Here is a 24,990-nt window from a genome sequence, read left to right as displayed (position 1 = left end):
AGGCGCAATCTCTTACGGCCGCTCAGTATAAAGACTTATTTGGGATTGAGAAGCTCTATTAGTACCGTTGGTGGGAAACTCGATAATTGCGATTTATTATTAGTTTTTGATTGATTTGATTGACTAATGGTAGTTGAACTTTGATTGCATATAGTTTGTTTATGCTTGAGAATCTTCTCTTCTGATATAAGATTCACTCAAACTAGATCGAAGTTTCGACGGGGATCTTTAAACTGTTTGTAGATCTAAAGACGTCTTGTGATAATCCAACGTTAACAGACTCCGTTCTGTGTGTGATTGATCACAAGAGATTCAAGTTGATTTTGTGCAGGTGCTGATTGAAGATTAAAGAAGATTTGAAGACAAGAAGAGTTTTTGGGTTCATAATCTTCGGTGTGCACAATACTTGTTTCGGCTGGAAAGGGATCCAACTATATTCGGTTTATCTTTGTGCTAGATTGGATTGATTAGTTGAGTAGATCGACATCAATACACTTCTTTGTGATTAATAGTATTGATTGCGTAGTCTAACAATTACTTCGGTGATTGTTGAGAGATTGATCTAAGGACCCGACAAAGGAGTTTATTGGTTAAACAGAAGAGCCTTTGTCAGACTCATATCACGTTGTTTGAAAAGAGTTGTTACCGAACAAATTTGTTGTTCCTTTCCAGTTTGGAATACGAACCAAAGGAATTGTTCCAAGTGCGTGACTTATTAACAAGTTGGAGGCGCAGGGATACTGAGGAAACTAGGTGAACTATAGGTTTAGTTTCTTGGTCTCAACTATACGAAGTTGGTTTGATTTTGTATAACGGCTTAATTCTGAGAGTATTCAATTCTGGACTAGGTCCCGGGGTTTTTCTGTATTTGCGGTTTCCTCGTTAACAAAATCTTGCTGTGTCATCTACTTTTATTTTCCGCAATTATAATTGTGTTTATTATAATTTAAAAAAAATCGCACAAACGTTAATTCCTATTTTACTTGCTAGACAATCCCTAGAGTTTGGTTAAGTCCGAACCTATTATCAAGTAAACATACTTCGTTTTTGTATTGTCTCGACCTTGTACCCATAGTCAATCACAAAAGTTATCTTGTTGTCGTATTGTCTCGATCTCGTATCCATAGACGATCACACGAAGTGTGAACCGATTAGTTGTATTGTCTTGACTCAGTCCATGACAATCACTTTCGGAAAAGGACTTACAGGTGGAAAAGTTTTAGATTGGGGTATATTTGGGTACCCACGTCTTTTCAATTAGTATCAGAGCAGGCAAACATGAAAAGATCTAACAATTTTTGTTTGGTGCGATCCAACCTATAAGAATTGAGTCTATGTCTGATTCATTTAACGTGGTAGCAGGATTTGATTTCCTAAAGGTCCCATGGTGGAGGACACAAATGAAGAGTGTAATACTCTCATTGAATGAATCTTCTAGAAGTTGGTTAAGAACTTATAACTTCTCGAGAAAGTCTCTCTTTGATCTAAGAGATGACACACTGATTTCGCAATATGATGAGTCTCTCATTCAAGGAAATCAATATAGTTCAAGAAGGTTTCTCTATGGTAACCTAAATGGGTTACTGAATACCTCCTTTGTTGCTTCCATTTCTCATCGTGAACATCCCACTAAGAGAAATTGTCATATCAAAATCTTAAGATTTGTGAATCTTGTCTTTGGTCCCTTATCAACAATATTCACAAATAATCATGATGGATTAGATTTTAGAAGCAACCATATGGAAAGGAATTTTCAAACAGAGAATCAAATAACTCGACACTCTTTTTATAAAGTAAGAACTCTTACTATGTTGAAAAACAATATTGTAATAAAATCCTATTACAATACAATTCGAGTTAAAATAATTCTTCAAACTTGTGAGTTTAAGAACCAGAAGTATCACTTCATCTTTTCAATAAAAAGTAGCCATATGCATTCACCTCACAATGGTTTCTTCGAAACCAGTGACAAGCTAAAAGGATTTGGTAATCCTGATATGTCAAACTATGGCATAACCCACAACTCATGGGTTGATCTTCGGCTCTGTGGACCATTTCGGTTCCTAAAAATCCATGAACGGATTGGTATCATGCCTATTGAAAGAAGCTGTTACCGAAAATATGTTTTCTTAAAAACAGATGTCTCCTCAACATCGGAAATAAAAACTTGGATTATTATGCAAGTCTTTATAATATTTTCGGTCAAGGTAAACTTTTTGATTTCTCAAAATATTTATCTGGAGGCTCTCTTAAACATTCTTTCAGATATGATATCGAATGAAGACCTAAGGAGAAAACTTACAACGATGATTCTCTCCAAGAAACCTGCTCGAATGTTTGAGGGAAAGTGCTACAAAATTTTCTATGAGGTGAATAGAGTAGTCTGTGAAGAAATTGTTAGTGAATACTGTATTCACAAGGTTGAGAAATACCTTGAATCTCTGGAATCTGACAGGCTAACCTTGTGTAAAAACATATGCTATCATTTAATTCTACTCATACCCTCTTCAAAGGTGCATGCATCTAGTCTACTAGATGGTGTAGTAGAACTAATCAGAAGAAGAGTTTTTCTTGAAAAAAGAGTCGATGTTGAATGGAAACGAGTTCTCTACTATAAGGAGTTGATAAAAACATCCCATGATAACTCCTCAAATAATGCTATACATCTTACCATCTCTATTAATCATTATGAGGATGTTTTATGGAAGTTTCAGTGTCTACTCGATGAGATTTCGTCATAAACGGAATTTTTAGTGGGAAGGTAGTAGACAATAGTAAGAATACTTTTGAAAAGATCAAGTTATTTGCTGTAATACTTAATCCAGAAAGATAAACATTAGTCTTTGATTTTTCAATAAAGTCTATTATGAATAAAACTATCTTATTATTATGAATAAAATTATTATTTTATAATATTTATTGTGATAGTTTTCAGTTACATGGTCTGTGCTTGAATGCTTTATCTTATTGCTATGTATGTTTATGGGATGTTTGATTTCGGTTTTATTATCTTGATATTCGATCTCGTAATGTGTGAACCCTTATGGTTTGGGTACCTTTTTGATTTAGAGGGATTAAGTTCTAGCCCATGTTGGTAGGCTTTATCAAAGGATCATGAGGGGTTCCTGTAGAAACAATATGTGAAAAATATGTTGAATCTTTTGGTTTAGCATAAAAGGAAATGTGTTTCAAGGTTTCAGCTTTTGCATCACAGAGTTAAAACCAGTTTTCAACCTTTCTCTGGTAAAGGTTGGTTGTTGTTGTTCTTTTGTTTTGCAAGAGGATGACAAAATGATGATATTCTCCCCGGAAAGATATGAAGAAAAACAGAAAAGGATGCGGAGTTTGAGGTAACAATATTGTTAGTTAATTGTTTTCATGTTTAAGAAAAGCATGATTTTATTTCGTATCCTTATTGCTTTTGCTTAACAAAATTTCAGTATAATTGATGTTTATTCCATTATTTGTGTATGGACGTTTGATTGTAATTCAATTGTTTCCGGTTAAGAAAAACTATTGTTACCTTTCGTTATTGTTTGGTATCAATTGTTTAGGCTTACAAAATTTCGGTGCAATTGCAGTGCTATTGTCTATGTTTGTTTCAATTGCTTCCGGTTAAGATGAATTTGCAGGTTGATTTATTTGGTTTGTATGGATTTTTTATGGCATAACAAATTTGTTTCGGGATCATTTTTTTAGTCCAAGTGATTTCCGGATAAGAGAAACTAAGTTTTTCGGATCTTAGTTAGACTTATCAAATGTAAAGGTTTCGGTTATTCAAGTCTAACCAAATTCCTTAACAAGAATTACTAGTTAACTAACCTAGTATTTGTCTTGTTTAAAAGTGAAAGGTCTAAGTTATTTTTGAGAATAATTAGAACCCGATGAGAAAAATAAAGTTAATTCTTATCTTTATTTTGGTATTATCGAACAAGTGATTGTATTTGTACAATCGGTTTAGCAAAAGAACTAAGGTGCTTAGTCGTTTTTGATGTGCTAAACTATTAGGGAAAATTGCTTCGGGCAATTGTTTCCTAGATAACATGTTAAAACTAAATTACTTTTAGTTTCTTTTTGATATTGGTTATCTAAAATGGTGTGTAAAACCCTCGTGCTCAACTCTTATAGGTTTGCAAATTCTCTTTGTGAGATTTGTAAGATCCTTTCGGTTTGTCCTTTATTTTTTCTTTTCTTTGTCATTTTTTGACAAAAGGGGGAGAAATATATGGATCGAACAAGTTATATTGACTTGTTGTGAGTTGGTATCACTAAGGGAAAGGACATTTGTGCTAAAACGTTTATTCTAACGAAAAGAGTGAAAGCATAGACTAAGGGGGAGTCACATACCATATGATATGTAGTTATGAGGAACTACATGGAAATAACAAATATGTGCGGATTGAAAATCTACTTATCTTACATTTAGGGGAAGGATTAGCTTTGTTATTATAATGTCTGCAACGACATTTAAGGATTGAATTTAATGCAGGTTTTGTGTTTTTGAACTTGGAATCAAGCATATGTTTATAATGAATTTTTGTAATTTTTTTATCCATATGATGTAAGAGTTTTGTCACTAAAATTGACAAAAGGGGAGATTGTTAGAGCATAGCTCAGTTGAACCCACCAAGCGTTTCTATGTCAAGTTTAGTTGTCATATTTTGGTGAATCAAAACTCATTTAAAGAGTCGTTTGATTATATACTAGAGTCAACTTCTTATAGGTTAGCTTGAAGGTGTTAGGATATGAGACTTACAAGTATTACATGAAGACTTGAAGAATGTGAAGAAGTATGGAGCTACAACGATAACATCATCCTTCCTCTTGAGGTTAGTAATATTTGACTTGAACTGTTTCATTCCCTAACGTATCTTTCAAGTCGTGCATATTGAAAACATAACTGCGAAGTTGTGTATGATACTCTAGTTAGACATAGTATTAAGGAACACAATACGAGGTTTACTGCTTAACCATTAAACTTTATATATAAGACATTGACATGATCATATGAATGCTATTGTGATTATGTATGGGTATGAGTGAAGATTTTATCCTAGGAAACAATGTTTTACATTAGTTTAAAGGAAGTAAGTTCATAGACTTGTTTTGTGAATCGAAAGGGAAATCGTTAGGCTTATTGGTGTTGTTATTCATTGCAAATCTATCTTGAATTACCAATATGTGTGTTTTGTATAACCGCCTCATAAACTTGTTTATGTATCCTGGTAAAACTATTCACAAGGCCTGACTTATGTATTGGTATGACTTTTATTAGTGAAACCGATCTTAAGTAATTACTCAAGATGGTATGATCGGTGCCTTGTAAATAAAAACTTTTATATAGTCATTGGGGAACCGATCCTAGTAATACGTGCAACAAATTTACAAGAGGGAATCGATCCTTGTAATAGGTGCAACACATTTTTAATATATGGGGGAACCGATCCTATGAACATGTGCAACAAGTTTGTAGTTTTGGGGGAACCGATCCTATGGACATGTGCAACCGAATACAAGTAGTTACCATAAGTTGTGGGGAACCGATCCTAGTACCTAGTCAACCGAATTTTGGTAACTAGCATGACTATGCACAATACTCACATGGAGGTAGAACCGTGAAACCCATAATTGGTGAGTTGATAGGATAATCAATCACATAGTTCTTGGAATTTAGAAGAACCAATTCTAAACTTGTTTGGAAGTGTGGAAAATTGTTTCCAAGATTGTAAGTATGAAAAAGGACTTGCAAAGTAAAGATGTCGACATACTTTGAATATGTGCAGTAACTCTTATCATTAATTGTTCAAAAATATTCCTTAATAGCTAAAGGAGAATCCCAGGATCGAAATAAATTGAGAATATTTTAATTAAGGTTTCTTAGTTTTTATATGATATTTAATCTCCAGTAATTAAATGCATATCTTTAGAAAATAATAATTAGTAATGTGCATTTACTGATTATAGATTTTTCTATTGGGATTTCAGTCAATACTTGGACAGTGCATTTCCAGGAATTATGAAAACCGATTTTGTGTTTATTGCATATCTTTGAGAGTATTCAGTTTTGGAAATTCCTTGGTGTCCAAACTTCCTTGTTTATAAATATTGAAATTTGCATTTCTAGCAAACTAATCCTCAGAGCCAGCAAAACTACCTAGCTGTGTTGTTACTAGTGGAGCCGCCTATTCGGAGAGGAAAGTAACCTAATTAGGCGAAATCTCTTACGACCGCTCAGTTTAAAGACTTTTTTGGGATTGAGAAGCTCTATTAGTACTGTTGGTGGGAAACTAGATAATTGCGGTTTATTATTAGTTTTCGATTGATTTGATTGACTAACGGTTGTTGAACTTTGATTACACCTAGTTTGTTTATGCTTGAGAATCTTCTCTTCTGATATAAGATTCACTCAAACTAGATCGAAGTTTCGATGCGGATCTTTAGACTGTTTGTAGATCTAAAGACGTCTTGTAATAATCCAACGTTAACAGACTTCATTCTGTGTATGATTGATCACAAGAGATTCAAGTTGATTTTGTGCAGGTGCTGATTGAAGATTAAAGAAGATTTGAAGACAAGAAGACTTTTTGGGTTCATAATCTTTGGTGTGCACAATACTTGTTTCGGTTGGAAAGGGATCCAACTATAATCGGTTTACCTTTGTGATAGATTGGATTGATTAGCTGAGTAGATCGCATCAGTACACTTCTTTGTGATTAATAATATTGATTGCATAGTCTGTAAAGACCCTCAAGCTCGTCAACGCTAATTGACTGGTCTAGTGATGGTCAAGTGACGAATTAGCCAATAATAACTCGATTAGTTTAACACGAACGTTAATTAATTGAAATTAACCTAATAACGATTTAGATATGGAACTAGTATCGCTAAATAGATCTCGAAAGTTTACGCAGACTGGACTACTCGAACGTGTCATTCGTATACCGGACGAAGAAGATACGAGACTCGGAAGATGAAGCAAAAAATTAGTTGAACTGCGTGGACCATCACCACTGACCGTTCACCTGTACGTCGACTTGACCTGACTTATGTTGACCGGACGTCATAACTAACGGGACCTCTTTTCACTTCAGTAAATGGTCAGCCCTTAACAAAAACTAGAGATTGGTAATAATAAATCAAGGTACAAGTAGAGTAATTAATTAATTATTTGTGAATTGTGTCCATCTCCTTCATGTGACGAGTGTGGTAAAGGTGGTGGTGGATTGTTTTTAGAGAAACAGAGAGTAGGAGAGAAGAAGGGTTGTCAAGTTCAAAAGGAAACTATATAAATTAGGGGGTGGTATGGAGTTTGAAAGGGGTTAGAAAGAAAATAAAGTTATCGTGGAGAGGTTAAAGAGGATGATGTTATGTAATAATGATTAATTATGAGAAAGATTATGAGCAGTAGGTAACTAGCTAGAGTGAGAGAGGATCAGAGAAAACAATTAGTTGTTATTAGTGTGCCATGATAATCAAACAGTAGAAGAATATTGATGAAGCTTTTGTCATGGTGTTAATATGGTGTTAACAGTGTTTATGATGGAGATGACGAATATCATAATCATACGATAACAAGTATTGATCAATCAATCAAGGTAATTTCTTCAATGTTTTCCAATATGTTTGTAGAGATTTGGTTAGGTGTTAGATATATAAAAATTAATTAAAATCCATCAAATATGTATATTCATGTAATGGTTGTACGTGTGAGTTTAGTGTTTTTCTGTCCTACATGTATGGACTTTTAATGATACCCTAATTTGAGAATTAATCCTGGTTTATAGCATAAACTTATAGATGAGTGTCTTATCTGTTTATAGGACTTAAGTTTTCTTTATTTGGATAACCATGAAATTAGTTATGAATTTCCAAACTTCACCCGTTGCGACTGAAATCCTGGAGACAGTGTTGAGTAGGTGAATAAATGGTCTTTTAAAAGGTGTATATGATGGGAATCGGCTTTAGGTATCAACTACGTACTTGTAGAGGAGACTGTTATCTTTACAAAGAGCTATCGACCAACTATTTTGGATTAGAAATGAAGAATCTAGAGAGCCAGAAAATAGAGTACCCGTGTTGTGTATAAGTATATAAACACATGTCATCTGTTTGTTAAATTGCTTAAGTAAATTGAGTGAGTCAGCCGAGTTGGACCAACTCAGTGGATCAGACGAGTCAGACCAGTTTGTGGATATTTTTCGTGGGCCGGTTTGGTCCGTTGAGATAGGGTTAGTGCCAGATTGTCTTATTTTGGGTTTTTGGATCACTTGTAGTCTGAATTAGCTTTCGGTTCCTTCTGCAAAGTTGTATGGTTTTTCGAGGGCTTTCCAATACACCTAATTTGCCCCGTTTTGATAAATAAATATTAATTTATGCACAGAACATTGTAAATCAGGTTATGGAATCATTAATTAAATTAGAATCGTTTGTTATTTGATTTTGCCTATAACTAGAGACTTGTATGGTATTGCTACGAATATTGTGTGAGCCTGTTGGCTGAACTCTAAGAGTGCTTATATGATTGACAATTAGTTATTAACAACGATCGATTCAAAGGATGAACCAGTGGATCGTGGATCTCGAGGTAGGTTTGGCTTGTCATCAAAATAGGTGGGAATACTTTTAACTCTTTTGAAACCATTGTTGTTTATTTTACAAAAGTTTATGTTTAACAAACTCATGCATTGTCAGTTGTGCATTTCATACATTGCTTAGTGTGTATTATGATTGTTTAGTTGTTTCTTTAAATATTTCCATGAATTGGAAAGGACTTGTAATGTTTGTCATTATGAATTGTTTTGGGAAATAAGCATTTCCACCTGTGGTATATAGGATACGCTCCTTCGTATTTATATCTATTTACTTTCAGATTTTATGCTTATTAGGTGTGGAACAACCCGACATCAATATAGCTACGTAGGTGTGGAAAAACCCGGCATCACTAATATAAATTGTTTGAAGAAGGAGTTTGTCCATATACATTGTTTATGCATTTCCCGTGACTTAGTCACTTTGATGTTTGGCAAAACATAAATTGTTTTCCAAATCTTGCTCATGATTTCTTTAAAGTTAAATGTTATTCCTTCTGGGCATCCCTTTTAGGGATGATGTGCTCACCCATTCCCACTTTCAGTTTCAGAGACAGATCAGAGTTGCGCAGCGAAAGCTTCAAGGGTTGATTTCGTTAGTTGGTTAACTTCTGCTATGTTTATTATGTTGTATATTCTGTTTTATAAACCAAATGACTATTGTGTATGTATCATTTGAGAGGAGTTCTTGTATAAATATATTTCTGAGCGGGTTAGTTTTGAGTTAAGTTTAATAGCCGATTTCTTAATTTAATGTGTAAGTAATGACTTGGATTCTTAGTGCCTCTTTAATTAGTTAATCTTTTGGATTAGTCAGATACTAGCTTAGGGGCGCTACATAGTCTAACAATTACTTAGGTGATTGTTGAGAGATTGATCTAAGGACCCGACAAAGGAGTTTATTGGTTAAACGGAAGAGCCTTTGTCATACTTATATCATGTTGTTTGAAAATAGTTGTTACCGAACAGATTTGTTGTTCCTTTACTATTTGGAATACGAACCAAAGGAATTGTTCCAAGTGTGTGACTTATTAACAAGTTGGAGGCGCAGGGATACTGAGGAAACTAGGTGAACTATAGGTTTAGTTGTTTGGTCTCAACTATACGAAGTTGGTTTGATTTTGTATAGCGGCTTAATTCCGGGAGTATTCAATTATGGACTAGGTCCCGGGGTTTTTATGCATTTGCGGTTTCCTCGTTAACAAAATTTTGTTGTGCCATTTACTTTTATTTTCCACAATTATAATTGTGCTTATTATAATTTAAAGTAAATCGCACAAACGTTAATTCCTATTTTACTTAGATAGACAATCCCTAGAGTTTGGTTAAGTCCGAACCTATTATCAAGTAAATATACTTCGTTGTTATATTGTCTCGATCTTGTATCCATAGTCAATCACACAAGTTATCTTGTTGTCGTATTGTCTCGATGTCGTATCCATAGACCATCACACGAAGTGTGAACCGATTAGTTGTATTGTCTCGACTCAGTCCATAGGCAATCAGTTTCGGAAAAGGACTTATAGGTGGAAAAGTTTTAGATTGAAGTATATTTGGGTACCCTCGTCTTTTCAGATGATATTTTATCAGTAGTAGAAGCAGAAGTGACAAGAATGTCAGGTAAAGCAGGAGTGATAAGACTTATATGGTGAATATTGGTGTAGAGGAAAACATTTCTCATTAAAACACTACATGTCTTAATATGTAGAATCTGCCAATTGATCAATTTAAACATCTGTAACTCTTGTGGTTGACACTATAACCCAGAAAAATACAAGATATACTTCTAGGTTGAAGTTTGCTAGTAGTGTAAGGTCTAAGCCAGGGATAACATAGGCAAACAAAACACTTGAGAAAATGATAATTAAAAATGGTACCTCATAAGGAGACAAAGAATGTAAATTTTTTGCAGGTAATCTGTTTATCACATAGTTAGTTGTCTGAAGTGCATCCACCCAATAGTGATCAGATAGTCCTGACTGAATCAAAAACACTCTAGTAACTTCTAATACATGCTTGTGTTTATATTCAGCTACTCCATTTTGTTCAGGAGTATGGGGACAAGTTAACTCATGTCCAATATCAATAATTAAAAAAAATCACCTAATTCATTGTTAACAAATTCTCCTCCACCATCTGTCATAATGGTGGCAACATGTAATGAAAGTAAATTCTCAGCAAAAGATTTGAAGTATTTAAAGATAATTTTGAAATTAGTTTTTCACTTAAGAGGATAAACCTAGCAAAATCTTGAATAATCATCCACAATGTTGATATAGTATTTATATCATGTTATGGAACTCAATGGAGCAGGACCCCAAACATCCATATGCAACATTTATATTGGATATGTAGAAACAGAAGGAGAAATGACAAATGGTTGTTTGTGAATTCAATCTAATTGACAATCATTACATAAAAGAAGCTTATTGGCCACATTATTAAATCCTAAAGACTTACAGACTTTGTACATAGATTCAAAAGAAGGATGAGCAAGTTTCTTATGCTAAGTTTCAGCTGCAGTGTTGATTGTAGAATAACCAAATGCGGTAGTTGAAGTAGATTCTAGTGTGATATATGTTGAACCATTGCAGTATAGTGAGGATAGGCCATTTTTCAGTTGGACGTTGAAATATAATCTTCCCCATTTTGAGACTCTTAATAGAATATCCATTTGAATCAAAAGTTAGTGAACATGTATTATCACTAGTAAACTTGTGAACATAAATTAAATTTGTGGAAGATTTGGGAACATGAAGAATACTGTTTAACTTGAAAGAATGATTAGGAATTATAATATCAGAATTTCCACAACTAAAGATTATCATACCTTCACCTGAAGTTGTGTTAACTCTATCAGGTCCATTATAAGGAGCAAAATTGCTTAAGTTGTGCATATTTGTTGTTATCTGATTTGTATCCCCAAAGTCAAAGTACCAAGGTCCTTCACCAAGAATTCCTGCATAGGTCATCATAGTACAAGGATTAAAAGGTATTATGATCTTGATATGAGAAATTTCCTCTATGTCGACATTCAACTGCAGAATGACCATATTTGGTGCAGATTTGACAGGTTGGCCTATCAAAACTAGGTCTTGTATATGAAGCAGATCCATGATGATAAAAATTTCTAAACGAGAATTACTAGTTCTTCCACCACAAGATTGGGAGTTCATGTGAGTGTTTGGATTTGTGTTTTGACTGTAATTATGAGAGGTAGAAGAGGATACAAGAAATGCTTTGGTGTTTGCATCTGACATGATGCTTTGTTTTGATTCAGATCTAATGATTTGTTCACTTAACAAGAGATTATGAAGATTTCTAAATGAAAACAGTGTGGAAAAGCGGGGGTCTAACAACCACACCCAATATTTCGTTCGGCAATCTGAATACACAAACTCCAATATACTTTCAAGAGAATCAACTAAATAGTCAGACTCAATCTAGAGAAAAGTATAGCAAAGAGTTTTATATCTCTATCTCTCAATTCAATCTACAATCAGCAAATAGGAATTTGCGAGATCGATTGAATATAAGAAAAATAACTTGAACGGTACCAAAGATCAATGTTCAAGGATCAATCAATTTCAATCAACAACCAAGGGTTGGATTTACCAATTGATCGATTCAACGCACAACCTGTGATATTTATATTATATAACAAAATATAATGCGGAAAAGAAATAACACAGACACTAGAATTTTGTTAACGAGGAACACCGCAAATGTAGAAAAACCTCGGGACCCAGTACAGCTTTGAACACCATACTGTATTAAGCCGCTATAGACACTATCCTACTACCAATGAACTTCGGACTGGAATGTAGTTGAGACCTAATAAACCTCACACTGATCAAGGTACAGTTGCGCTCCTTATGTCTCTGAACCCCAGCAAGATTGTAAGTACTTGATTCCCTTAGCTGATCTCACCCACAACTAAGAGTTACTACGACCCAAAGTTGAAGACTTTATAAACAAATTTGTCTCACACTGAAAGATCTATTGGAATAGATAAATATGTCTCCCACAGAAATACCTACGAGTTTTCTTCCGTCTTTTGATAAATCAAGGTGCACATGAACTAATTGATAAACTGGACTTATATTCCCAAAGAACAGCCTAGTATTATCAATCACCTCACAATAATCTTAATCGTATGGTAGCGAAACAAGATATTGTTGAATCACAAATGATGAGACGAAGGTGTTTGTGACTACTTTTAATCTTACCTATCGGAGATATATCTCAAGCAAATCTTAGCAAAGTTAATACTCAATCACGATAGTATAAGTAAGATCAGAACACGCAACTACAGAGAAAATAGTTGGGTCTGACTTCACAGTCCCAATGAAGTCTTCAAGTCGTTAACCTACATGGTTTCGTGAAAAACCTAAGGTTAAAGGAGAATCGACTCAAGTCGCAACTAGTATCACACATGAGGTGTGGGGATCAGGTTTCCCAGTTGCTATAGTTCTCCCTTGTATAGTTTTTAAATAAGGGTTTGCAATCTAAGTTACCTTGGTAACAAAGCATTCAATATTCACCATTAGATGAAAACCTGATTAGACTCAAACTAATATCTTTCAACCGTTGGATCGAACTTAGCTTGTTATACACAAATGAAATGTACCTTTTGAAAAGATGAGGATACCCAAATATACCTCAATCTAAAACTTTTCCACCTATAAGTCTTCTTTCCGAAAGTGATTGTCTGTGGACCGAGTCGAGACAATACAACTAATCGGCTCACACTTCGTATGATCATCTATGGATACGAGATCGAGACAATACAACAACGAAGTATGTTTACTTGATAAAAGGTTCAGACCTACCCAAACACAATAAGATTTCTATCAAGTAAAATAGGAATTAACATTTATGTAATTTACTTTAAATTATAATAACAACAATTATAATTGCGGAAAATAAAAGTAAATGACACGGCAAGATTTTGTTAACTAGGAAACCGCAAATGCAGAAAAACCCCTGGACCTTGTCTAGAATTGAATACTCTTAGGATTAAGCCGCTATAAAAAATCAAACCAACTTCGTATAGTTGAGACCAAGCAACTAAACCTATAGTTCACCTAGTTCTGTCTGTATTCCTGCGCCTCCAACTTGCAGTAAGTCACGCACTTGGAACAATTCCTTTGGTTCGTATTCCAAACAGTAAAGGAACAACAAATATGTTCGGTAACAACTCTTTTCAACCAAGTGATATGAGTTCCACAAAAGGCTCTTCCGTTTATCCCAATAAACTCCTTTGTCAGGTCCTTAGATCTATCCAATAACATTTACCAAAGTAATTGTCAAGATTTTGTAATCAATACTTTTAATCACAAAGAAACGTATTGATGCCGATCTACTCAACTAATCAATCCAATCTATCACAAAGATAAACCGATTATAGTTGGATCCTCTTACCCGAAACAAGTATTGTGCACACCAAAGATTATGAACCCAAATCATAAATCTTCTTCGTCTTCAAATCTTCTTAGATCTTCAATAACAGCTGTATACAATCAACTTGAATCTCTTGTGATCAATCACACACAGAACGGAGTCTATTAACAATGGGTTATCACAAGGCGTCTTTAGATATACAAACTGTCTAAAGATCCCCGTCGAAACTTCGATCTAATTTGAGTGAATCTTATATCAGAAGAAAAGATTCTCAAGCATAAACAAACTAGGTGCAATCAAATTTCAACAACCGTTAGTCAATCAAATCAATCGAAAACAAAAGATAAACTGCAATTATCTAGTTTCCCACCAATGGTACTAAGAGAGCTTCTCAATCCCAAAGAAGTCTTTAAACCGAGAGGTCGTAAGAGATTTCACCTAATTAGGTTACTTTCCTCTCCGAATAGGCGGCTCCACCAGTAAAAATACAACTAGGTAGTTTTGCTGGCTCTGAGGATTAGTTTGCTCGAAATGCAAACTTCAATATTTATAGACCAAGGAAGTTTGTACACCAAGAAATTTCCAAAACCGAAAATATTCTCAAGATATGCAATATATTACCAAATTCGGTTTCCATAATTCCTGGAAATGCACTGTCCAAATATTGACCGAAATCTCTTAGAAATCTCCAATTAGTAAATGCACATTACTAATTTTTATTTTCCAAATATAAAATTAAAAACCTTATTGAAGATTCTCAATTTATTTTCGATCCGGGATTCTCCTTTAGCTATTAAGGAATATATTTGAACAATAAAAGATAAGCGGTACTGCACGTGTTCAAAGTATGTCTACATCTTTACTTTGTAAGTTCTTTTTCATACTTACAATCTTGAAAACGATTTTCCACACTTCCAAACAAGTTTAGAATTGGTTCATCTGACTTCCAAGAACTATGTGATTGATTATCCTATCAAATCACCAAACATGGGTTTCACGGTTCTACCAAAACAAGTTTCGGTTTTACCTCCATGTACCACTAGAATTAGTCACGCTAGTTACCAAAACTTGGTTGACTAGGTACTAGGATTGGTTCCCACATATATATGGTATCTAACTTGTATTTGGTGCACATGTCCATAGGATCAGTTCCCAATGTCTAAAAACGTGTTGCACATGTTCATAGGATCGGTTCCCAATAACTAGAAAATTATTGCACCTCTTACAAGGATCTATTCCCCTTTTGTGATCGGTTGTACATATTACTAGGATCGGTTCCCCTTTGCCTAGAGTTGGTCATACCAATTACAACAAATCGAACATACCATCTCAGGTGATTACTTAAGATCAGTTTCACTAATAAAAGTCATACCAATACAAAAGTCAGGCCTTTTGAATAGTTTTACCAAGAACATAAGCAAGTCATGAGCGGTTATACTAAACACACATATTGGTAATTCAAAAGATTTGCAATGAATAACAATTCCAATAAGCCTAGTGATTTCCCTTTCGATTCGTAACACAAGTTTATGAATTGTACTTCCTTTAAACAAATGTAAAAACATTGTTTCCTAGGACGAAATCTTCACTCTTCACCTCATACCCATACATAATCACAATAGCATTCATATGATTAGTTTGATGTCTTATATACGAAGTTAAAAAGATAAGCGTTATACTTCGTATTGTATTCCTTAATACTATGTGTAATCATTCATGCTTTGCCGTTATGTTTTCAATATGCACGACTTGAAAGATACGTTAGGGAATGAAACAGTTCAAGTCAAATATTACTAACCTCAAGTGGAAGGATGATGTCGTCGTTGTAGCTCCTTACTTCTTCACATTCTTCAAGGATAATGTCTCATATCTTAATACTTTCAAGATAACCTATATGAAGTTGACTCTAGTAAATAATCAAGCGACTCTTTAAATGAGTTTTGATTCACTAAAATATGACAACCAAACTTGACAGACCAACGCTTGGTAGGTTCAACCGAGCTATGCTCTAACAATCTCTCCCTTTGTCAATTTTAGTGACAAAACTCTTACATCATATGGATAAACAAATTACAAGAATTTATTACACATACGCTTGATTCCCAAATTCAACAACACAATAATCTGTATACATTCAATCCTTTAAATGTCGTTGTTGACATTATAATAATAAACCTAATACTCCCCCTAAAGGTAAGTATGTAGATTTTCAATCCGCACGTTTTTGTTATTTCATCATCATATGATATGTTACTCCCCCTTAGTCTATGCTTTACTCTTTTCGTTAGATATAACGTTTAAGCACCATTGTCCTTTCCCTTAGTGATACCAAATCAATATAAGTATCACTTGTTTACTCCATATATTTCTCCCTCTTTTTGTCACAAAATGACAAAGGTACGAGCAAATAAAAAATCAAACCGAAAGGATCTTACAAATCTCACAAGACTTGCAAAACCTATAAGAGTCAAGCACGAGGGTTCCACACACCATTTTTGATAACTAATATCAAAACCGAAATTACAAAGTAATTTTGTTTTGATATGTTACCAAGGAAACAATTTCCCGAAGAAATTTTCCTTAATAGTTTAGCAAACCAAAAATCGACTAAGCACCTTAGTTCCTTCGCTAAACCGATTGTACAAATACAACCGCTTGTTCGATAAGACCAAAACATAGATCAGAATTAACTCTATTTTTCTCATCAGGCTCTAATTATCCATATAACTTATACCTTTCACTTTTAAACAAGACAAGTGCTAGGTTAGTTAACTAGCATTTCTTGTTAAGGAATTCGATTAGACTTGAATAACTGAAACCTCCACTTTGATAAGTCTAACTAAGATCATAATTAACTTAGTTTCTCTTATCCGGAATCGAATTGGACTAAACAATTCATCCCGAAAACTCTTTTGTTAATCCATAAACAATTCATACAAACCAAATAAATCAATTTTTATAATTATTTACCTCAACTGGAAGCAATTGAAACAACATAGACATTAAAGTACCGCAATTGCACCAAAATTTTGTAAGCCTCAAATTTTGCATCCTCTTCTCCAATAATATTTGCATATTTTCCAGGGAGAATTGATACCAAAATATCACTATGTTATCATCCTCTTGCAAAACAAAAGAACAACAACAACTAACCTTTACCAGAGAAAGGTTGAAAACCGGTTTTAACTTATGCAATGCAAAAGTTGAAAACCCCGAAACACATACGCTTTTATGTTAAACCAAATAATTCAACATATTGTGACTTTTTCACATATTGTTTCAATCAGAACCCATCATGATCCTTTGATAAAGCCTACCAACATGGGCTAGAACTTAATCCTGCTAAATCAAAAAGTCATCCAAACCATAAGGGTTCACACAATATGAGATTGAATATCAAGGTTATAAAAACCAAAATCAAACATCCCATAAACATATATAGCAATAAAATAAAGCATTCAAGCACGTGCTATGTAATCAAAAACTATCACAAGAAAAATTATAAATTAATAATTTTATTCATAAATTAATAATTTTATTCATAAATAATAGTTTTATTCATAATAGACCTTACACAATTATTGAAAGAAATCAAAAACGGATGTTTATTCTCTTTAATCTCAATTCTTGTGATGATTGCTTTCAAAAACTGGATTCAAATTCTTCTGAGCACTTCCCTTTTCAGTAGACAATTTGTTCATCTCAAACAGTTGAAGATTAGCTAGTACTTCTTTTGAATCCTTTATCATCAACTCATGATATCTAATGCAACATTTAACAGTAAGATTTTTTTTTCTTATAGAATCTTGAAAACTATCAGGAAGAGAGACATCATGAGTTTCAGTCATAACTGATGCACATAGTGCTAAATCATCAAGAGATGTGTTAGATCGTAGCTCGGTTGAACCCACCAAGCGTTGGTATGTCAAGTTCGTTTGTCATATTTAGCGAATCAAAACTCATGTTAAGAGTCGTTTGATTATGTAGTAGAGTCAACTTCGTATAGGTTAGCTTGAAAGTATTAGGATAATGAGACTTTACAAGTATTGCGAAGACTTGAAGATGTGAAGAAGCAAGGAGCTACAACGAAAACATCATCCTTCCACTTGAGGTTAGTGATATTTTACTTGAACTGTTTCATTCCCTAACGTATCTTTCAAGTTGTGCATATTGAAAACAAAAATGCGAAGCATGATTGAACTCTAGATAGACATAGTATTAAGGAATACCATACGAGGTTTTTTGCTTAACCATTAAACTTTGTAGATAAGACATCGACATAATCGTTTGAATGCTATTGTGATTATGTATGGGTATGAGGTAAGGATTTCATCCTAAGGGACAATGCTTTACATGTGTTCTAAGGAAGTAAATTCATGAACTTGGTTTGTGAATCAAAAAGGAAATCGCCATGTGTTATTGGTATTGTTATTCATTGCATATCTTGTGAACAACCAATATGTGTGATTAGTATAATCGATCATGACTTGTTTGTTTTCTTGGTAAAACTATTCACAAAGACCTGACTTATGTATTGGTATGGCTTTTATTAGTGAAACCAATCTTAAGTAATCATTTGAGATGGTATGATCGAGTTTGTGATTTTATGTCTGACCAAATCTGGGTAAAGGGGAACCGATCCTAGTAAGAGGTGCAGTACATCACAAATGAGAATCGATCCTTATATGAGGTGCAGCAAGTTTATAGCAGAAAGGGGAACCGATCCTACGGACATGTGCAACACGTTTTTAGGAAAATGGGAACCTATCCTATGGACATGTGCAACACATATAAGTTAGATAACATATATGTGTGGGGAACCGATCCTAGTACCTAGTCAACCGAATTTTGGAAAGCTAGTGTGACTATGCACAGTACTCACATGGAGGTAGAACCGAAACTTGTTTTGGTAGAACCGTTAAATCCATGATTTGTGATTGAGTGTTTTTAATCAATCATATAGTTCTTGAAAGTCAGATGAACCAATTCCAAACTTGTTAGGAAGTGTGGCAAATCGGTTTCAAGGTTGTAAGTATGAAAGAGGACTTACAAAGTAAGGATGTCGACATACTTTGAACACGTGATGTGAATGTTAATCTTTAATTGTTCAAAGTTATTCTTTAATAGTTAAGGGAAGAGAATCCAAGGATCGAAACATAAGTAAGTTAATAATATTTTAATTAAGGTTATTAATTTCATTTTTAGGAAAATAAGAATTAGTAATGTGCATTTACTAATTAGAGATTTTCCAAGAGATTTCGGTCATTATTTTTGGATAGAACATTTCCAGGAATTATGGAAACCGAATTTGTGCTTTAATGAATATCTTGAGAGTATTTTCGGTTTTGGAAATTCCTTGGTGTCCAAACTTCCTAGTCTATAAATATTGAAGTTTGCATTCCTAGCAAACTAATCCTTCATAACATCAAATTACCTCTTGTTGTGCTGCTACTGGTGAAGCCGCCTATTCGGAGAGGAAAGTAACCTAATTAGGCGAAATCTCTTACGGTCGCTCGTTTTAAAGTCTTCTTTGGGATTGAGAAGCTCTATTAGTACCGTTGGTGGGAAATTAGATAATTGCGGTTTATCTTTTGTTTTCATTGATTTGATTGACTAACGGTGGTTGAACTTTGATTGCACCTAGTTTGTTTATGCTTGAGGATCTTCTCTTATGATATAAGATTCACTCAAACTAGTTCAGAGTTTCGACAGGGATCTTTAGACTGTTTTTAGTTCTAAAGACGATCTTGTGATAATCCATTGTTAACAGACTCCGTTATGTGCGTGATTGATCACAAGAGATTCAAGTTATTGTGTGCAGGTACTTATTGAATATCTAAGAAGATTTGAAGACAAAGAAGATATTGAAGATTTCTGATTGGGGGTTCATAATCTTTGGTGTGCACAATACTTGTTTCGGTAAAAAGAGGATCCAACTATAATCGGTTTTATCCTTGTGATAGAATTAAATTGATTAGTTGAGTAGATCGACATCAACACAATTCTTTGGATTAAGAGTGTTGTTTTCAAAATCTTAACGAATACTTCGGTAATTGAACATAAGATAGATCTAAGGACCTGAAAAAGGAGTTTATGTTAAGATAAACAGAAGAGCCTTTGTCCGACTCATATCACTTGGTTGAACAGAGTTGATACCAAACAGATTTGTTGTTCCTTTACTGTTTGGAATACTAACCAAAGGAATTGTTCCAAGTACGTGACTTATTCATAAGTTGGAGGAGTGGGAATACAGATGGAACTAGGTGAACTATAGGTTTAGTTGCTTGGTCTCAACTATATGAAGTTAGGTTATTTTGTATAGCGGCTTAATCCTGAGAGTATCCAATTCTGGACAAGGTCCCGGGGTTTTTCTGCATTTGCGGTTTCCTCGTTAACGAAATCCTTCTGTGTCATTTACTTTTATTTTCCGCATTATAATTGTTTAATTATAATTAAAGTAAATTACACAAAACGTTAATTCCTATTTACTTGATAAGTGATCCCATTGTGTTTGGTTAAGTCCGAATTTTTTTTATCAAGTAAACATACTTCGTTGTTGTATTGTCTCGATCTCGTACCCATAGACGATCACACGAAGTGTGAACCGATTAGTTGCATTGTCTAGACTCAGTCCATAGACAATCACTTTCGGAGAAAGGACTTATAGGTAGGAAAAGTTTTAGATTGAGGTATATTTGGGTACCCTCGTCTTTTCAATTAGTATCAGAGCAGGAAAACAAGAAAAGATGTAACAATCTGTGTTTGGTGCCATCCAACCTTTAAGAATGAACTCGAGTTCTCATGAATCGACTTCAATTAACGTACCGCCAAGATTTGGCGGAACAAACTATCTATGGTGGAAATCTTCTATGAGATCTTTTCTTCAATCACGATACTTTAATACATGGCTATTATTCGTCGATGGTTACAATTACCCAAAGGTAGAAAATTCGGAAACTGAGATTAAACGCTTAGTGGATTTTTCAAACGAAGAAAAGGCTTTTGCTAAGCATAATTCAGATGGTTTGAATGCGATTATTCATGTTGTAAGTCGTGATTTACAACATCATGTTTCAACATGTCAAACTTCGAAAGAATCTTGGGATAATCTTCAAATCGTATTCGAAGGAAATACATCAGAGAAAGAAGCTAGACTTCAAACTCTTATGTCTGATTGGGAAAATCTTTGGATGGATGACAACGATACCTTTGAAGAGTTTTATTTTAGACTCTCTGAGATAATCAATGCTTCTTTCTCTCTTGGAAAGACTATTTCTGAAAAGGATATAGTATGCAAAATTCTCAGATCGTTGCCATCTGGATACGATTCCAAAAAGCATTCAATCATTGAAGCTAATGGTCTTTCGTCTCTATCTAGAAGTTCGCTAGTTGGTAAACGGAAGATATTTGAGAAAATTTGTGTCAACAAAAGGATAATCTGGCCTACAAAGCCTTAAAAAGGGTTCCGACTCAATATTCGGAAAACTTTGAAGATCAAGAAGATCGATCTTCTGAAGATGAAGCTGAATTAAATCATCATTTGTCTCTTATTACTCAACGATTCAGGAAACTGTTGAGACATCGAAAAAAAGAATCATCTATGTCAAAAGGGAAACATGTTCCTTCACATAAACGTGAAGACACCTAGGATGATGATGATATTATTCCTCAATGCTACAAGTCTAAATGTTTTGGCCATATTTCTCCAGATTATCCAACCAAGGACACATAGTGGAAAAGAAATATTTACACTGCCACACTTGATTATTGTCCTAATGAGAATGATCAAGCTGATGAGATAGATCATGTTACAACCATTGCAGAAGTTTATGACTCTGAAATCCTTCCAACTATAGATACTCAAGAAGAGTTTACCCCTTCGATTTTCGAGGAAATATTTCCATGTAAAGATAAAAGAACTCACCTTCTTAAATCTGACATTGTTGAAATAAAATCATCGTTTGATCAACTCAAACAGAGTTTTCTGAATGATAAAGAAAAATTTAACAAGCGACTGAAGAAAATCGAGGTTACTCAATGCTCTGAAAAAGCACAAGTGTCCAAACTCATCTCTGATATTCAATATTGTCAAGGTGAAATCAGGAAGTTAAAAGCAGAGAATCAGAAACAGAGAGATAGACTCAATTGCTTTGAAAAATCATCACCATCTTATGAATGTTTCAAGATACAAGAAGGTAAGGCTAAACAAATCTGGGAAATTTAAATCCAGAAAACGTAATATTTCTGGTGTTTGTTTCTTGTGCAAGCAAAGTGGGCATTTTCAAAGGGAATGTTCGAATACTAAACAGAGAGAGAAACTATATAAAACCAGAAAATCAAGGTATAAGTTTAGATCAAAGGTCTCTTCGAAACATGAGAATAAGCTCTTCGAGCATCAAGATCTCACGTCAAGATTAAGAGGTGAACCTAAATGCTCAAACATATTGTTTAAATCTTCAAGGGAAGAAAATTCAACAACCAAATTGTGACAGCCTAACCGGTTATCATGAATCCTTACTTGGTACCCTTGAAAGTATACAGTAAGGATATAGATATAAATATCTGGATAAAAATATTTCCAAAAAATTGATTTTTCGGTTATGAATTTACTTGAAATAATATTCTCAAAGATCTTTGAGAAAAAGTTCTAGAGCTTATAAGAGGTAAGACCTCTTACTTCATTTTCATAGAGATCTGACAAAATGTCTACCTCTAGTTGCAACTCTCGCAAAACTAAAAAGGTATGGACTATATTGTTTCCTAACAAGAAACTTCGCCTCGAGTCTTCTGATGGCGATTCTGATTCATCTCCAGAGCTTCAACATGATGTTCCTAATGAAGAGATCTCTTCTCTCAATGATAATCCTCTCAAGAATCTCACACTAAAATTAGATCTAATTTTATGTGAAGTAAGGAATATGGAAAGGGATTTACGAAAGGAAGTTAAAGAAGTCAATGAAAATATTGTTAGTCTTGGATCAAAACTTGTGATTATAGAAGATGATTGGAATCCGATAAAATCTACTGATCCGGCTTCAGTTTTGGAGGAAGACTCTAAAAAGTCGAATTTAGAGTTTCAAAAATGAAAAATAGACATCAGTTTTTGATTTCTTTCAATGATTGTATTGGTCTATTATGAATAAAATTATTTGATTTATAATTTTTCTTGTGATCGTTTTTGGTTTACATAGGTTGTGCTTGAATGCTTTTATCTTATTGCTATGTATGTTTATGGGATGTTTGATTTCGGTTTTCTAAACTTGATATTCGATCTCATAATGTTGTGAACCCTTGTGGTTTGGGTGACTTTTGATTTAGTAGGATTAAGTTCTATCCCATGTTGGTAGGCTTTATCAAAGAGTCATGAGGGGTTCTGGTAGAAACAATATGTTGAATAGGATTTGGTTTAGCATAAAATCATATGTGTTTCAGCGGTTTTCAACTTTTGCTTGCAATTGTTAAAAACGATTTTTCAACCTTTCTCTTGTATAGGTTGGTTGTTGTTATTCTTTTGTTTTGCATAAGGATGACAACATAATGATATTTCGATACCAATTCTCCCTGGACGAAGATGCAAATATATTGGAGAAGTGGATGCGAAATTTGAGGTAACGAGTTTGTTAGTTAATCATTTTCCTGTTTAAGAAAAGCACGAGTTTATTTCATATATATTTATTGCTTTTGCTTAACAAAATTTCGGTACAATTGATGTTTATATCCACTATGTGTGTATGAATGTATGTGTGATTCAATTGTTTCCTGTTAATAAAAACTATTGTTATCTTGCCTTATTGTGTGGTATCAATTGTTTAGGCTTGCAAAATTTCGGTGAAATTGCGGTGCTTTAATGTCTATGTTGTTTCAATTGCTTCCTGTTGAGGCGAATAATTATGCAAGTTGATTTATTTGGTTTGTATGAATTATTTATGGCTTAACGAAAGAAAAGGTTTACGGGATGAGTTGTTTAGTCCAATTCGATTCCGATTAAGAGAAACTAAGTTAATTATGATCTTAGTTAGACTTATCGAAGTGAGGTTTCGGTTATTCAAGTCTAATCGAATGCCTTACCAAGAAATGCTAGTTAACTAACCTAGTACTTGTCTTGTTTAAAATTGAAAGGTCTAAGTTTATGGATAATTAGAACCTGATGAGAAAAATAGAGTTATCTTTATTTTGGTCTTATCGAATAAGCGATTGTTTTTGTACAACCGGTTTAGCAAAGGAACTAAGGTGCTTAGTTGATTTTTGGTTTTCTAAACTAAAATGGGAAAATTGTTTCCTTGGTAACATATCAAAATAAAACTACATGTAGTTTCGATTTTGATATTGGTTACCAGAAAATGGTGCGTGGAACCCTCGTGCTTAACTCTATAGGTTGCAGGTCTATTTTGAGATTTGTAAGATTCTTTTCGGTTTGTCCTTTATTTTTTTCGTTTCTTTGTCATTTTGTGACAAAAAGGGGGAGAAATATATGGAGTAAACAAGTGATACTGGCATTGATGTTATATTGATTGGTATCACTAAGGAAAAAAACATTGGTACTTAAACGTTTTATCTAAACGAAAGAGTGAAAGCATAGACTAAGGGGGAGTAACATATCATTAATCGGTATAACAAAGACGTGCGGATTGAAAATCTACCTATCTTCCTTTAGGGGGAGTATTAGATTTGTTATTATAATGTCAACAACGACATTTTTAAGGATTGAATGTATGCAGTTTACTGTGTTGTTGAATTCGAGAATCTGGCGTATGTGTATTGAATTCTTGTAATTTGTTTATCCATATGATGTAAGAGTTTTGTCACTAAAATTGAAAAAGGGGGAGATTATTAGAGCATTGCTCGGTTGAACCCACCAAGCGCTGGTATGTCAAGTTTGGTTGTCGTATTTTAGTGAATCAAAACTCTTGTTAAGAGTCGCTTGATTATGTACTAGAGTCAACTTCGTATAGGTTAGCTTGAAAGTATTAGGATAATGAGACTTTACAAGTATTGCGAA

The sequence above is a fragment of the Papaver somniferum genome, unplaced genomic scaffold, assembly GCF_003573695.1.
Source record: "Papaver somniferum cultivar HN1 unplaced genomic scaffold, ASM357369v1 unplaced-scaffold_118, whole genome shotgun sequence".
NCBI classification, from domain to species: Eukaryota; Viridiplantae; Streptophyta; class Magnoliopsida; order Ranunculales; family Papaveraceae; genus Papaver; species Papaver somniferum.
This window is presented reverse-complemented; position numbering follows the sequence as displayed.